Source organism: Triticum aestivum, chromosome 7B, assembly GCF_018294505.1.
Source record: "Triticum aestivum cultivar Chinese Spring chromosome 7B, IWGSC CS RefSeq v2.1, whole genome shotgun sequence".
Classification (NCBI taxonomy): Eukaryota; Viridiplantae; Streptophyta; class Magnoliopsida; order Poales; family Poaceae; genus Triticum; species Triticum aestivum.
The window spans coordinates 362,258,007-362,274,965 of record NC_057813.1 but is presented as its reverse complement, the minus strand read 5'-3'; positions in this window follow the sequence as shown (position 1 = coordinate 362,274,965).

Here is a 16,959-nt window from a genome sequence, read left to right as displayed (position 1 = left end):
GGGGAAGGCGACATGGCGGGACGCCATTGGATGGAGGGACGTGGCCGGCGGTGGACACGTCCGGCGGCGGGGTGGACATGTCCGGCGGGCGAGAGGGAGGTTTGATCTAGGGTTTGCCCGAAATTTCGGGGGAGGGGCTAATTTATAGGTAGAGGGAGCTAGGAGACTCCAAATGAGGTGCGGTTTTCGCCCACACGATCATGATCGAACGACCGAGAGCATGGAGGGGGGTTGGATGGGCTCGCGGGCTGTGGTGAAGAGGGGCTGGGCTACAAAGAGAGAGGGGTTTCGGGCTACGCGGTTAACTGTTGGAGTATCAAACAGATTCCAAATGGCACGAAACTTGACAGGAGGTCTACCGGTGCTATACCAAGGCCACTCGGAAAACCTCGGTCCATTCCGAGAACGTTTTTATCCCGCTCACGAAACAAGGTCTAAGAGGGGGCGACAGGCGCGTGCGAGAGGTCTGGACTCCGAATGGACAATAGAGAGAACCAGGAGGACCCGAACGGATGCAAGTTTTCAAAAACATGCAGATGAAATGCAAATGATGACGTGGAAAAATGCAACACGCAAGCAAATGACATGGCAACGACGGCGAATAACTGAAGGACACCTGGCACATTGAATCTGGGGCATTACAAAAGGCCACATGAAAATTCCTCAAGTGACTGCCCCGCGTGTGGTGACTGGTCGCGAACTTCTTATATGTCTTCATCAGAAGGTCGATTGCAATCACAAGTGGGTCAAGCATCAATTTGGCTCAATTCTTCAGAACATGACTGTCACGTAGAACACTGTGAAAAAAATTCACTACTATGTGCCTGAAATCTTTGACTGCATTTGGGCCATACTTTCACATCTTTATACTGGTGAAGACCTCAAGCAGATGGACTTCCAGCAGAACTTTGACTGGTCCCATCCTCCTTCAAAGAAATTCAAGAAAGTCGAAGTTCCTCAGTTGGTCATTAGTTCATTTTCTTCATCGCGTGCAATAGATGAAGCTGAAGATCTCGATGACACCGCGGCAGGACCTACACCAACAAATGACAACAATGCTGGCGCTCCACCACCACCTTCAAGATGAGATTCTTCAGGGGCGTTAGTCCTCCATTTTTTTCCTTTGTGGTCACTTGATGACAAAGGGGGAGAAATTTGAGTTAGTCTTCAAGTGGGTCTCTATATCTGGTTTGTTTTTGTTTAAGTTACAACTCTTGTTCTTCTCAGGTGTTTCTTAGATGGGTTGTAAACTTAAGTCCGATGGTGGTCTGACACTTTTGAACTGCTTTCTGCATGCTTATTTCCTCAAGTTCCTTAATGCACGCATGCTGAATTTCGTCAGACACCATTTTCCATCATGCATTCCAAATTCTACATACTATATGTTAAATGTGTGAATGGATTACAAGATATAGGGGGAGATCTCCATGATTTTATCCTACCATGTGCATTTGCAGTCCAAAGCAAATTTCTCAAATATGCACATCTTCTATGGAGTTCTTCTATATCTTGCAATCAAATTCCTCAAAATCTGTATTTACACTTCATATGTTTATCCCTGTTGAACACTTAACCTATTTGTCATCAATCACCAAAAAGGGGGAGATTGTAAGTGCATCTAGTGCCCCTTAGTGATCTTGGTGTATTGAAGACTTGTAGGTTAACGTACTAATGTGTTTGTGAGAGTACACATGTCTTATATGTCTCTGAGGAGTTTGATATATCCGAAGAATGTCGACCCCTAAAAATGAATGTCTTTATTTGAAGACTTTGTACTTTTCTTGGAGACTTTGAAAATATGGAAATTGGTATGACTTTGAAGATATTTATGTGAGGACTATGAAGCGTGAAGACTTTTGTTTTCGTAGTTTCATTTCCTTCTTTTGAGTCATAGGAAACACCATACTGTTAAAGGGGGTCGAGGTAATACTAAGGAAATTTTCCAAGTGATGCTCATCTCAAAGCGTACACATACCAATCCTTCGAGTGAAGCCTTTGGTAATCTCTTGCAGTTCAGTCAATCTCTTCGGTGACAGAGACGAAGTTCTTCTGGTCTCTGAGGAATTTATTCTGACTGAGGAGTTAGGAATTAGGAATTCGCTAGTGTGAATTGCCTACAATGAGGAACATGATAGCCCTGAGGAATTCCATGGTTCGAATTTCCGACTGTTACTGTGCTTCGCGGCACTGCCCAGATATCTTATCCATCCAACAGTTATATCATTAGGGGCATTTATGTCTTATCATGTCGGGTTGCACCCTTGCTATAAATAGCCTCCCCACAACCACTAGTTGGTTGGCTGCTCCGAGAGAGATTGACAAGTGTCATTAAGACCATCCCATCCTTTGAGGACTTCGAGAGAAAATCATCAGTGAGGAAAAACAGAAAACCCCAACACCTAAAACCCAAAGTGATTGAGCAACACTGAAGAGATTGTTCATGTGTGGAGCCGACGCTTTTTACCTTTGAAGATTGTGCATCTTCCAGACGGTTAAGCTTCATGTTCTAGAGCATCCAAGAGGAATTGTGGATCGGCGGGTCACCGAGTTTGTGAAGGTTTGGAAGTCACCTTGAAGACTTACCATGAGTGATTGGGTGAGGTCTGTGTGGCCTTAGATCAAGGAGAATATAGTAAGGACTGTGTTTCCTGGGACTGTATGTCCTTTGGTTTAAGTACCAAGCTGCTCCAACCAGACATACAACTGTCACAACAGTTGGAACTTGTCACGCCCAATATGTGATACTATCCTAAAGAGACTCGAAGGTCCCACCAAGGATAGAACCGCATATTGAAACGCTTTTGCAAGGTGGATATCATTACATCAACATTACATAATAGATGGGGGTACATACAAGAGCCATACAATGCCACACAAATACAACAATACATCATACATAAGAACCACATCCGACCACGGATGAAACACAAATAGAAACTCGAACGACATCCACCCTGCTAGCCCAGGCTGCCGACCTGGATTCTATCCCTGATCGAAGAAGAAGCAGAAGAAGAACTCCAAAACAAGCAACATCGCTCTCGCGTCAAGATCATTGCATAACCTGTACCTGCAACTATTGCTGTAGTAATCTGTGAGCCACGAGGACTCAGCAATCCCATTACCATGGGTATCAAGACTAGAAAAGCTTAAAGGGAAAGGAAGGGGTAAAGTGGTGAGGTTGCAGCAGCGACTAAGCATATATGGTGGCTAACATACGCAAATAAGAGCGAGAAGAGAGCAAGCAGAACGGTCGTGAAGCTAGCAATGATCAAGAAGTGATCCTGAACTCCTACTTACGTCAAGCATACCCCAGAAATTGTGTTCACTTCTCGGACTTCGCCGAAAAGAGACCATCACGGCTACACACACGGTTGATGCGTTTTAATTCGGATCTGGCGTCAAGTTATCTACAACCGGACATTAACAAATTCCCATCTGCCCATAACCACGGGCACGGCTTTCGAAAGTTTAAACCCTGCAGGGGTGTCCCAACTTAGCCCATGATAAGCTCTCGCGATCAACGAAGGATATACCTTCTCCCAGGAAGACCCGATCAGACTCGGAATCCCGGTTTATAAGACATTTCGACAATGGTAAAACAAGACCAGCAAAGCCGCCCGATGTGCCGACAAATCCCGATAGGAGCTGCACATATCTCGTTCTCAGGGCACACCAGATGAGCAAGACGTCGGGTTGGCATAGACCCTGGTTGCCCAGGGGGTGCCGGACATCGCTCAGGTTGGACCAACACTCGGAGGAGCACTGACCCGGGGGGGGTAAAATAAAGATGCCCCTCGGGCTTCGGAAACCCAAGGGAAAAAGGGCTAGGTGAGGCAAATGGTAAAACCAAGGTTGGGCCTTGCTGGAGGAGTTTTATTCAAAGTGAACTATCAAGGGGGTCCCATAAATCACCCAACCGCGTAAGGAACGCAAAATCTGGGAACATAACACCGGTATGACGGAAACTAGGGCGGCAAGAGTGGAACAAAACACCAGGCATAAGGCCGAGTCTTCCACCCTTTACCAAGTATATAGATGCATTAATTTAATAAGAGATATTGTGATATCCCAACAAAATCCTGTCCACCATGGAACAATCTTTAACTTCACCTGCAACTAGCAACGCTATAAGAGGGGCTGAGCAAAAATGGTAACATAGCCAAACAACGGTTTGCTAGGAAGGGTGTCAAAGGTTAGAGGTTCATGGCAATTTGGGAGGCTTGAAGAACAAGTGATAGGAAGTGCAGCATAGCGATAGAACGAAGCAACTAGCATAGCAATGATAGTAGTGAGATCCAGGGTAGCGGTCATCTTGCCTGAAATCCCGCAAGGAAGAAGAACGAGTCCATGAAGAAGACGAACGGTAGTAGTCGGTCGAATCCTCACAACTCCGGAACAAAACCGAAGCTAATGAGAGAAGCAAACCGGAAAGAAGCAAACAATATGGTAAACACACAAGCATATTCATGGCATGATGCACAAACAACTATGATGCATGTCCGGTTTAAAAGCATGGCAAAGTGCAACAAACAATACTACAAGTTAAGTGGAGCTCAATATGCAACGAGTTGCATATTGATGAAACACCACATGCAAGTATTTAGTTCGCTCTCGTTTAGGTACACAACAATATTAAATGTTGTTAAACATGGCAAGAGGTGAAGCATGATGAAACTACCTATCTAGGCAAGTTTAAATGAGGCCGGAAACAACAAACAACAATTCCGGAAAATCCTCATATGCATATTTTGAGTTTGGTACTGTTCTGCCCTAAACCATATTTTAGAGTTGTTAAACATGCAAAGTAAGTGAACCAAGTTAATCTATGCATTTTTCCACCCCATTTACATATAAAGTTTGTTAAAATTGGAGCTACGGTTATTTAGTTATGAAATAAATCATTTTAACATGGCATATTAGCAAATTTAAACAAACAGCAAATTAAACATTTTAAACATGGATGAAAATGGCATATTATTAATCTACACAAATTTCTGAGCATTTTACATATATAAATCATTTTAATCCGATGCACGGTTTGTGAGATATTAAATGCATGAAGTGCAAGGACTTTTCTGTAAAACAGTAAATCCCGGATAATTAGCTAAAATTGTTTCGCAGAAAAAAAAACATGAATCGGGCTGAAACTGATTGGGCTAGCAGTGCACACGAGGGCTGGGGGGCTTCTCACCCTTGGGCTTCGGCCCGGTTCGAAGCAAAGGCTGGAGGAGGCCGGTCCCTGGGCCAGGTCCAGTCGGTGTTGGCGACTGAGGGCAGTGCGGGCAGGTTGCGGAGGAGGCTAGGCTCTCCTTGCGCTGGTTGGATGCGACCCAGGCGCGGGTCAACGCGCGGCGGTAGCATGCACTCGTTCTCGAACCGCTGCTCGAAGCAGGGGAAGGAGAGGTCGGGCGCTGGCCTTGGCGTGGGCGGGACAGGAAGCAGGGCGAGGCGGCGCTGCTTGATGGGAGGTTCGACGAGATGGGTCCTGCAGGCGGCGGACGGCGGTGGGGATCCATCGGATCTGACGAGGGGAGCCGGTTCGTGGCGACGGCAGCGATGGCGATGCAGCACGAGGACGGCGATATCGAAGTCCTGTCCATGGCGGCAGAGAGGGAGCAGAGAGATTAGGGAGGTGGAAGAAGGACGGAGGAAGAGGAGAAGGGCGGCGACGGCTGGCCTTGTCGCGGTCGTCTCCATGGCTGACGGCTCGCCGACGAGTCGAGCGGGGTCAAGGCGACGAGGGCGGTGGCCCAGCGGTGCTACGACGAAGCCGGAGGGCGAGTGGTCAAGGCAGAGGAGGCGGGCGAGCGCTGCTGGTCGAGAAGGGCCGTGGGGGCTCTGATTGGTGGGGATCGAGAGGAGTGCTAGTTGGTGGATCGGGAAGGAGGAGGCTTCGGCTTGCGATTGGGGCGCGCGGAAAACAAGGGGAAGATGGCGGCGGTGGTTTGGGCAGGATTGGATGGGACAGCCCTCCTAGTATCTAGGGTTAGGCTAGTTATATAGTGAGTGAGTAAGATTAGGGGCGATCTAGTCCCTCTGATCGAAATCAGACGGTCTGAGAAAAATAGGCTAGGGAAGTCCAATTAAGAAAACGGAGATGTTTTATAGATGTTTGGGGATGATCCGGATCCATCGGTAACGACAGACTGGGTCGGGTCCGGGAGAAGTTTCGGACACGGGTGAGGGGTCGATGCACGGTGCCAAGAGGTTCAAATGGTCGGACAACAAAAGAACGGTTGGTCTCGAAAGGGATAATGAAGGCAAGGGGGGACGCGGCAACTACGAGCCGATGCAAGTTTTATGAAAACGATGCCGATGCAATGTGAATGATGACATGAGACGAGATGCATAACAAGAACAAAATGCAAAACAACAGACAAAAACCCAACCACGGAGGAAATAATATAACACATCTCCGGAAAAGGCAAGAGTTGGAGTTACGAAAATGGAAAGTTGCATCCGGGGCGTTACAACACTCCACCACTACGAGAGGATCTCGTCCCGAGATCTAGGATGGCACCGGAGAGAAACGGAAGAGGAAGAGAAGAGGTAAAACTAAGTTGCTTCTTCGACAAATGAGTGAAACCATGAACCTTGAGAGGTTGAGCAATATAAAAGAAAGAATACAACAGAGATGAACGAGATTGCAAACAATCTATTAGAAAAGAGGAACAAGGAACATTACGAGAACTTGAAGGTTGCAAAGACATGAATCAAGAGTTTAATGGACAAGATAGAATTCGAAACCACTCCGGTTAAAACAAGATGAGAGAGGAAGAATTCGGGTAGCACTCCGGTTGAACATGGAAGGAATATAATTTGAACTTGGCAAAATGAAAGCACTTGGATGAAACTTCGGTTAAAAGTGGAATGATAGACACAACACTCCGGTTAAGTGGATAAGCATGGAAAAGAACATGATCTTGACAAAACAAGATGATGAGTGAAGAGAACAACATCACAATGCCTTCAGAAGAAAGAATAGAAGATAGATCACTGGAATAAAAGAATGGAGAAGAAAATGCCAACTTGCGCCACAAATGAGCTTGGAAAGCACCCTTCCAAGATGGTTACAACGGGGTTGTTGGAAAACCTACAACGAAAAGAATAAGCTTGTAGTGGGCTTATGGAAACATCTCAAGACTATGATATGACATTCTGCCACTAACGAAAAACAATTGCTTGTTTGAGATCAACGAAGAGATGAAAAACCTCTTTCACCGAGAAGGATATGGAGAAAGCTTGGATCAATGATAAGCACCACAAATAGCAACATTCCCAATGGAAGGCTTTAGGTGAAATATGACATAAGATAACTCCAACGAAGAGATTAATATGGGTTGAAACAATTCATGATCGAAGAGAAAATGATGGTTTCACAATATCTCATTCTTGACAACTTGTGAATCGTAAAACTTTTAGGGAATCTGTCAAGAATGATATACCACCATCTCAAAAGATAAGGTAGGAGAATTGCACCTCAAAATGCAAGATGAAGAATACTTGATCTCGTCAAAACAAAAACATGTGTTGAGCATCATGTTTATTTTAGAGTATAGCTTGGCGGATCTTAACTCCGAGAGAAATCTTGAAGAACAATTGAAGAATGAATAGAATCCTTGACGAACCACCATGTAGAGCCTCCATGAAGAACTCCGGTAATGAAAGGATGATAGAAAGAAAGAGAAGTTGAAAACACAAGGTGAAGCCTTGCGATGATTTAGATGGAGCTTCGCGACGAGATAATCGAGAAAACTTGGAACTCCGGAAACAAAAAGATGAAACATCTCAAACCGGGAAATGTGACATGATGAACAACTCCGGAAAGAAGAAACTAGATTACTTGGATGAAACAATAATAAGAATTATGTTATGCGTATCCTTCACCAATTTAAATTGATGACAAGCAACAGATTTGGCATACTACTTATTCTCATAGAAAGGATTAAGAGAGATATAGCACAAACTTGGGAAGGTCTTCAACGAACCACCGGTGGGATTGGAAAGAATGAATGAATTGATATGATAACAAGAGAAAAGGAATCTTGAGCGAACCACCGTACAAATTGAAAACAAACGAAGTAAAGGGGTGAATCACCGGTAAGAATTAGAGAATGAATGAAGATACTTGAGGGAATTTGATACAAGAGAACGAAGAGATCACGAGCTGATTAGAGAATACTTGAGCAATGCACCGGTAAGATTTGGATAACGAGAGCTAAAACCTGAGAATGAGTAATATTCAGAAATGATGGCCTTCAGATGATCGAGAAAGGAAGCAACTCGTGAAATGCGTCGGATGGTTGAAAAGAATTCTCACAATCGAAAACAATTATGAGAGGATGGCATAAAGCTAGAACCATGAATCTTGAAGAGAATGGAGCAAGATTTAAGAGAAACTCTTCTTCAGTCTTCACATGTTGAGAATGATGATGAGAACCACCATGAATTGTTGAGATACTCCAGGAGAATTAAAAGAGGAAAGGTTGAGCCAAAGATGAAAAGAATTTGAAAACGACCTTGGAGAAGGCATGTGACTGATGAAAAATTCATTCTTACGCCAAACTTGGAAAAGAATTTGAGAGTCACTCCTGATGATTAGAAGAGTCACGTAAGATCCTGGGAAAAGACCTGTGGGTTAGGGCCCGCTAAAAGATACACCGTTGAACAATTGATTGAAAGGGGGGATTGCACCGGTTGAATTAAATGGCTTGAATGAGATAACAACCTCAAAATAACTTGAACAGATAGAGAACGGAAGCACGAATCTTCCGAGATATCTTTAGCACTCCGGATATGAACTGGGAGAGGTGAATAAATAATAGAGCCTTGGATAATAAATTCACATGGGAAGATATGTGAAACAAAAGGAAGAGATATGATCAACACCGAAAGCTTGAATTAAATCCACCGGAAAAGAATACGAGAATGAAGATTGATGAACTTGAAGCTCGTGAGCATCTTCACGAGGGATCACCGGATCAGAACATTGAAAGAAAAGAATGAAGAGACTTCCCACAAATAAAAGGATACATGATTAAGAAATCTGAGTCCTTGAAGAAAAAGGGTGGGAGAGCGGGGAAAACAAAGACAACTTGGAATGGATGAAACAAACACCGGTGAGAAAGCTTAGAGTTGATCTTGCGGATGTTGAAATGATCGGATCCACCTGAAGAGAAGCACACCGGTTGGAAAGAATTGACATGACACTCTCGATGATCAAAAGGATTAGCACTCCCATAGAAATATGAGAACACCGCTTGAAAGGTATGGAATCAACGCTTGGCTTTGAAGCAACTCGAATACCACAAATAAAACAAAACAAAGGATTTGGCTTGCAGAATAAGCCGGAACAAATACATATGATAGGGATTTACCCAATACCATATCATGCATCTATCGGAAAGATATTCTAGGAGCTACTGGAATTCCCACCTATAAACACCCGAAACTTTCTGGTTATGCAATCTGGTGTTGGGGATACAGGGGAAGGAATATATCTCACCCAAACTAACAATCCCTACATCCAGGTGTATCCATCCGTCAACACATAACCAAGAAAACTCCCGAAATCGTGTACCTCAACCTTCGAAAAGCATTCGTTATACGAGCTATGGCAATACTCCCGAACTCCCGCCCCAGTACTGGGTGGCGTCGAGGTTATCTCACCAACAATTGCATAAAAGAGATTTTCGATGTCGGCAAAACTCAGGTATTCCAGAACTGCAACGATAAAATTGTGACGACAACACCTCGGAGCTCAACTCCCCGGGTCAATGCCACATAATAGACAGGAGGCACCAAGAACAATGTTCTCGTCACAAAACCATCGGAACGATTCCAAGATACCCGCGTGATCCTAAAAAAATAGTGAAATTTGAGGAGAGGAAAGGCAAAACATCTACGTCAAGAGTCCTCACCAGAGCGACGAAGGGGGCTGAGGAGTAAAAAGAATCCTACTCTCCGATATATATATAATCCTAAGACTCAAAATAGTTTTCTTCTAGACTCAACAACGGCCAACAATCAAGGGCGCTCCTATGGTCGGTCGAGGCTCTGATTACCAACTTGTCACGCCCAATATGCGATACTATCCTAAAGAGACTCGAAGGTCCCACCAAGCATAGAACCGCATAATGAAACGCTTTTGCAAGGTGGATATCATTACATCAACATTACATAATAGATGGGGGTACATACAAGAGGTATACAATGCCACACAAATACAACAATACATCATACATAAGAACCACATCCGACCACGGATGAAACACAAATAGAAACTCGAACGACATCCACCCTGCTAGCCCAGGCTACCGACCTGGAACCTATCCCTGATCGAAGAAGAAGCAGAAGAAGAACTCCAAAACAAGCAACATCGCTCTCGCGTCAAGATCATCACATAACATGTACCTGCAACTGTTGTTGTAGTAATCTGTGAGCCACGAGGACTCAGAAATCCCATTACCATGGGTATCAAGACTAGCAAAGCTTAAAGGGAAAGGAAGGGGTAAAGTGGTGAGGTTGCAGCAGCGACTAAGCATATATGGTGGCTAACATACGCAAATAAGAGCGAGAAGAGAGCAAGCAGAACGGTCGTGAAGCTAGCAATGATCAAGAAGTGATCCTGAACTCCTATTTACGTCAAGCATAACCCAGAAACCATGTTCACTTCTCGGACTCCACCAAAAAGAGACCATCACGGCTACACACACGGTTGATGCATTTTAATTCGGATCTGGTGTCAAGTTATCTACAACCGGACATTAACAAATTCCCATCTGCCCATAACCGCGGGCACGGCTTTCGAAAGTTTAAACCCTGCAGGGGTGTCCCAACTTAGCCCATGATAAGCTCTCGCGATCAACGAAGGATATACCTTCTCCCAAGAAGACCCGATCAGACTCGGAATCCCGGTTTACAAGACATTTCGACAATGGTAAAACAAGACCAGCAAAGCCGCCCGATGTGCCGACAAATCCCGATAGGAGCTGCACATATCTCGTTCTCAGGGCACACCAGATGAGCAAGACGTCGGGTTGGCATAGACCCTGGTTACCCAGGGGGCGCCGGACATCGCTCAGGTTGGACCAACACTCAGAGGAGCACTGGCCCGGGGGGGTAAAATAAAGATGACCCTCGGGCTCCGGAAACCCAAGGGAAAAAGGGATAGGTGAGGCAAATGGTAAAACCAAGGTTGGGCCTTGCTGGAGGAGTTTTATTCAAAGTGAACTGTCAAGGGGGTCCCATAAATCACCCAACCATATAAGGAACGCAAAATCCGGGAACATAACACCGGTATGATGGAAACTAGGGCAGCAAGAGTGGAACAAAACACCAGGCATAAGGCCGAGTCTTCCACCCTTTACCAAGTATATAGATGCATTAATTTAATAAGAGATATTGTGATATCCCAACAAAATCCTGTCCACCATGGAACAATCTTCAACTTCACCTGCAACTAGCAACGCTATAAGAGGGGCTGAGCAAAAGCGGTAACATAGCCAAACAACGGTTTGCTAGGAAAGGTGTCAAAGGTTAGAGGTTCATGGCAATTTGGGAGGCTTGAAGAACAAGTGATAGGAAGCGCAACATAGCGATAGAACGAAGCAACTAGCATAGCAATGATAGTAGTGAGATCCAGGGTAGCGGTCATCTTGCCTGAAATCCTGCAAGGAAGAAGAACGAGTCCATGAAGAAGACGAACGGTAGTAGTCGATCGAATCCTCACAACTCCGGAACGAAACCGAAGCTAACGAGAGAAGCAAACCGGAAAGAAGCAAACAATATGGTAAACACACAAGCATAATCATGGCATGATGCACAAACAAGTATGATGCATGTCCGGTTTAAAAGCATGGCAAAGTGCAACAAACAATACTACAAGTTAAGTGGAGCTCAATATGCAACGAGTTGCATATTGATGAAACACCACATGCAAGTATTTAGTTCGCTCTCGTTTAGGTACACAACAATATTAAATGTTGTTAAACATGGCAAGAGGTGAAGCATGATGAAACTACCTATCTAGGCAAGTTTAAATGAGGCCGGAAACAACAAACAACAATTCCAGAAAATCCTCATATGCATATTTTGAGTTTGGTACTGTTCTGCCCTAAACCATATTTTAGAGTTGTTAAACATGCAAAGTAAGTGAACCAAGTTAATCTATGCATTTTTCCACCCCATTTACATATAAAGTTTGTTAAAATTGGAGCTACGGTTATTTAGTTATGAAACAAATCATTTTAACATGGCATATTAGCAAATTTAAACAAACAGCAAGTTAAACATTTTAAACATGGATGAAAATGGCATATTATTAATCTACACAAATTTCTGAGCATTTTACATATATAAATCATTTTAATCCGATGCACGGTTTGTGAGATATTAAATGCATGAAGTGCAAGGACTTTTCTGTAAAACAGTAAATCCCGGATAATTAGCTAAACTCATTTCGCAGAAAAAAAAACATGAATCGGGCCGAAACTGATTAGGCTAGCAGTGCACAGGAGGGCTGGGGGGCTGCTCACCCTTGGGCTTCGGCCCGGTTCGAAGCAAAGGCTGGAGGAGGCCGGTCCCTAGGCCAGGTCCAGTCGGTGTTGGAGACTGAGGGTGGTGCGGGCAGGCCACGGAGGAGGCTGGGCTCTCCTAGCGCTGGCTGGATGCGACCCAGGCGCGGGTCAACACGCGGCGGCAGCGTGCACTCATTCTCGAACCGCTGCTCGAAGCAGGGGAAGGAGAGGTCGGGCGCTGGCCTTGGCGCGGGCGGGACAGGAAGCAGGGCGAGGCGGCGCTGCTTGATGGGAGGTTCGACAAGATGGGTCCTGCAGGCGGCGGACGGCGGCGGGGATCCATCAGATCTGACGAGGGGAGCCGGTTCGTGGCGACGGCAGCGATGGCGATGCAGCACGAGGAAGGCGACATCGAAGTCCTGTCCATGGCGGCAGAGAGGGAGCAGAGAGATTAGGGAGGTGGAAGAAGGACGGAGGAAGAGGAGAAGGGCGGCGAGGGCTGGCCTTGTCGCGGTCGTCTCCATGGCTGACGGCTCGCCGACGAGTCGAGCGGGGTCAAGGCGACGAGGGCGGTGGCCCAGCGGTGCTACGACGAAGCCAGAGGGCGAGTGGTCAAGGCAGAGGAGGCGGGCGAGCGCTGCTGGTCGAGAAGGGCCGTGGGGGCTCTGATTGGTGGGGATTGAGAGGAGTGCTGGTTGGTGGATCGGGAAGGAGGAGGCTTCGGCTTGCGATTGGGGTGCGCGGAAAACAAGGGGAAGATGGCGGTGGTGGTTTGGGCAGGATTGGATGGGACAGCCCTCCTAGTATCTAGGGTTAGGCTAGTTATATAGTGAGTGGGTAAGATTAGGGGCGATCTAGTCCCTCTGATCAAAATCAGACGGTCTGAGAAAAATAGGCTAGGGAAGTACAATTAAGAAAACGGATATGTTTTATAGATGTTTGGGGATGATCCGGATCCATCAGTAACGACAGACTGGGTCGGGTCCAGGAGAAGTTTCGGACACGGGTGAGGGATCGATGCACGGTGCCAAGAGGTTCAAATGGTCGGACAACAAAAGAACGGTTGGTCTCGAAAGGGATAATGAAGGCAAGGGGGGACGCGGCAACTACGAGCCGATGCAAGTTTTATGAAAACGATGCCGATGTAATGCGAATGATGACATGAGACGAGATGCATAACAAGAACAAAATGCAAAACAACAGACAAAAACCCAACCACGGAGGAAATAATATAACACATCTCCGGAAAAGGAAAGATTTGGAGTTACGAAAATGGAAAGTTGCATCCGGGTCGTTACAGAACTGGTCTACCAAATCAGTGTCCTCACTGAGCTACTGGTTCTATTTCCTCAACCCTTTCATTTCCTCGCTTACTTGTTGATGAAATTGATAGTTACAAAATCAATACTTTGACTGAAGACTTTCTCAATTTCCTCAACCCTATATCTTCAGTCACCTTGTCTTGTGCCTTCTTATCATGTTTACTCGCTACTTGTGCTATGTGTATGCTTTATCTCATCATCATGACTATGTTACTGCCATGTTATGCTTGCACCTGAGTACTTTATCCACTACTTGTATTTCGTCACTTAGCAAATTCCTCAAGTAGTAATTTCTCAGTGACAAATTTTTAAAAATCGCCTATTCACCCCCTCTAGTCGATATAACATACTTTCAATTGGTATCAGAGCAAGGTAATCCCTTGTTATGTGTGATTTTGGTTTAACCACCTGGAGTTCTAGTTATGTCGACCGCATGTATGAAGAAAGTGTCCGCTGCATGCCCCATCTTTGATGGTCATGATTATCCCAAGTGGAAGGCCATGATGTGGATGCGCCTCTTGGGAATGAACAATGAGCTGTGGACTGTCAGTGAGATTGGTCTTACCGATCTATGCAAGATGGCGCATGCTGATGGCATCCACAAGTATACTAGGCTAGATACTATGGCAAGGGATATCATCTGCTCCTACCTATCCAGAGATGAGTCCAGGCGCATTATGCATCTTTGCAATGCCAAGCTTATATGGGACTGAATCCCTGACCTCTATGAAGGTCATCGAACTCGTAAGGATCACTGGTTCCTCGAGTTCGAGGAATCACTCAAAACGATGACGTCTTCTTCAACATCATGCCTCATGGCAAAAGGTGCCAAGGTACTCAAATATTCTTCCTCTGAATCTAGTTAAGGTGAATCTGATGAAAATCTTGAACCTAACTATTCCAAACTTGCTAATATTGCCACGAAATAACAAAAGGCTTTGGAAAAGGTTCTCACATTTCTAGAGAAAAGCGATGACCTGTTGAGTGAGGAAATGGATCAAACTCAAACTCTGGCTGTTGATCTTCAACGACTTTAGTCTAAGTTTGATAATCTTTAAGTCGTCATGAAACTCTCTTAGCTGATCATGAGAAGCTTTCTTATGAATTTCTTCAAAGAAAGCAAGATCTTGAGAAACTAAGGGTGACTCATGACGATCTTCAAATGGAAAATGATTATTTGCTTTCTCAACAGGTTGGTTCTGCTCAGGAAGAATTCATTCCACCCTTTTTGAAATGCATCGGACATGAAACTTCTTCAACTATTTATGTGGTCAAAATTCCTCATCTAAGAATACTGCATGTATAAGTGATGAAAATGTAGGGTTGAAGGAATTGTATGTGACACACATGCACAAAAGCCTCAAAGGGCATCAAGCCCTTTGCGATGTGCTCAAAAAGCATATTCTGAACAGGAACCCTAGGAAAGAGGGTATTGCATTTGAGAGGAAACTCAATGCCAATGGATCCTACTGGAAACCTGATCATTATCCCAAAACTTCATGGGCTGCTGCAAAAGGACCTCATGTAGATCCATCTACTTTATCTGGCTTCACATGTGAATCTTCATATTCATCTATTGAGTCGTTTGACTCCAACTATAAAGGGAAATTTTTCTTTTTGCCACTCTAGATTTTGCCAATTTTTCTTATGCCACTCTAGATTTTGCCAATTTTTCTTATGCCACTCTAGATTTTGACATTTCACTTTCGCCACTCTTAGTTTTTGACAATTATCACAATTGACATTCTTGTGGCAAAAGCAAAAAAATTAGAGTGGCAATTGTGATACATTTCCAAAGCTGAGAGTGGCAAAAATGAAATAGAATTATTTTGCTTTTGCCACGGAATGGCAATTGCGATAATTGTCAAAAGCTAAGAGTGGCAAATGTGAAATGTCAAAATCTAGAATGGCATATGGAAAATTGGCAAAATCTAGAGTGGCAAAAACAAAATTTTCCCAACTATAAACTGTTCAAAAATAAGAATGGTGAAGTATTTGCCAGATATGTTGGAACTAACTACAGGAATGGTCCTCCTATGAAGAAAATTTGGGTTCCCAAATGGTGCCTTGAAAGTCTTTAGGTGAATGTCCTCATGACACCACCCGTGAAGAATAGGAACCTAGATCAAATTCTTCGTATGGACCAAAGTCTTCACATGGATCAAATTCCTCATATGGTCAAAAGTACACTTATATTCGTGCTAATGCTTCTATTTCACAGGGAAAATCTAAGGGTCATGAATATGTGCATTATTCTTCAAATCATTGTGTTCGTAAGTACTCAAATAATTTCTCTGCTTATTCATATGCATACTCTAACCCCTCTTCTGTGAAACGAAGTGCAGTGGCTTCAATGCCACCTTTCTTGTATGAGGCTTTTTGTCAGTGATAAGCTCATGTTATTTCAAAGTCTTCGGTGCTAAATGAGGATTTTATGCTTGGTTACGGAAAGGACTCGCACACCTATAGAGTCTTCAACACCTATCACCACAAGCTTGTTGAAATTGGAGATGTGTGGTTCGATGAGACTAATGGCTCGCAAAGAGAGCATCTACCTCCCGTGCTAGATGAAATGCCTCCTGAGGAATCCATTAGGTTCAAGGTCACTGAGGATATTATACCCACTGAAGAACCTGCTGAAGAAGTTATCCCAAATAATGAAGAATTTCATGCTGGTGCACCTGAGGAATATGGCGCTAAAGAAAATGCTCAGCCCAATCAAAGTCGTTGATGACCCACAAGTGTAGGGGATCTATCGTAGTCCTTTTGATAAGTAAGAGTGTCGAACCAACAAGGAGCAGAAGGAAATGGCAAGCGGTTTTCAGTAAGGTATTCTCTGCAAGCACTGAAATTATCGGTAACAGATAGTTTTGTGATAAGGTAATTTGTAACGAGTAACAAGCAATGAAAGTAAATAAGGTGCAGCAAGATGTCCCAATCCTTTTTGTACCAAAGAACAAGTCTGGACAAATTCTTATATAGAGAAAAGCGCTCCCGAGGACACATGGGAATTATCGTCAAGCTAGTTTTCATCATGCTCATATGATTCGCGTTTGATACTTTGATAATTTGATATGTGGGTGCCGGTGCTTAGGTACTGCCCTTTCTTGGACAAGCAT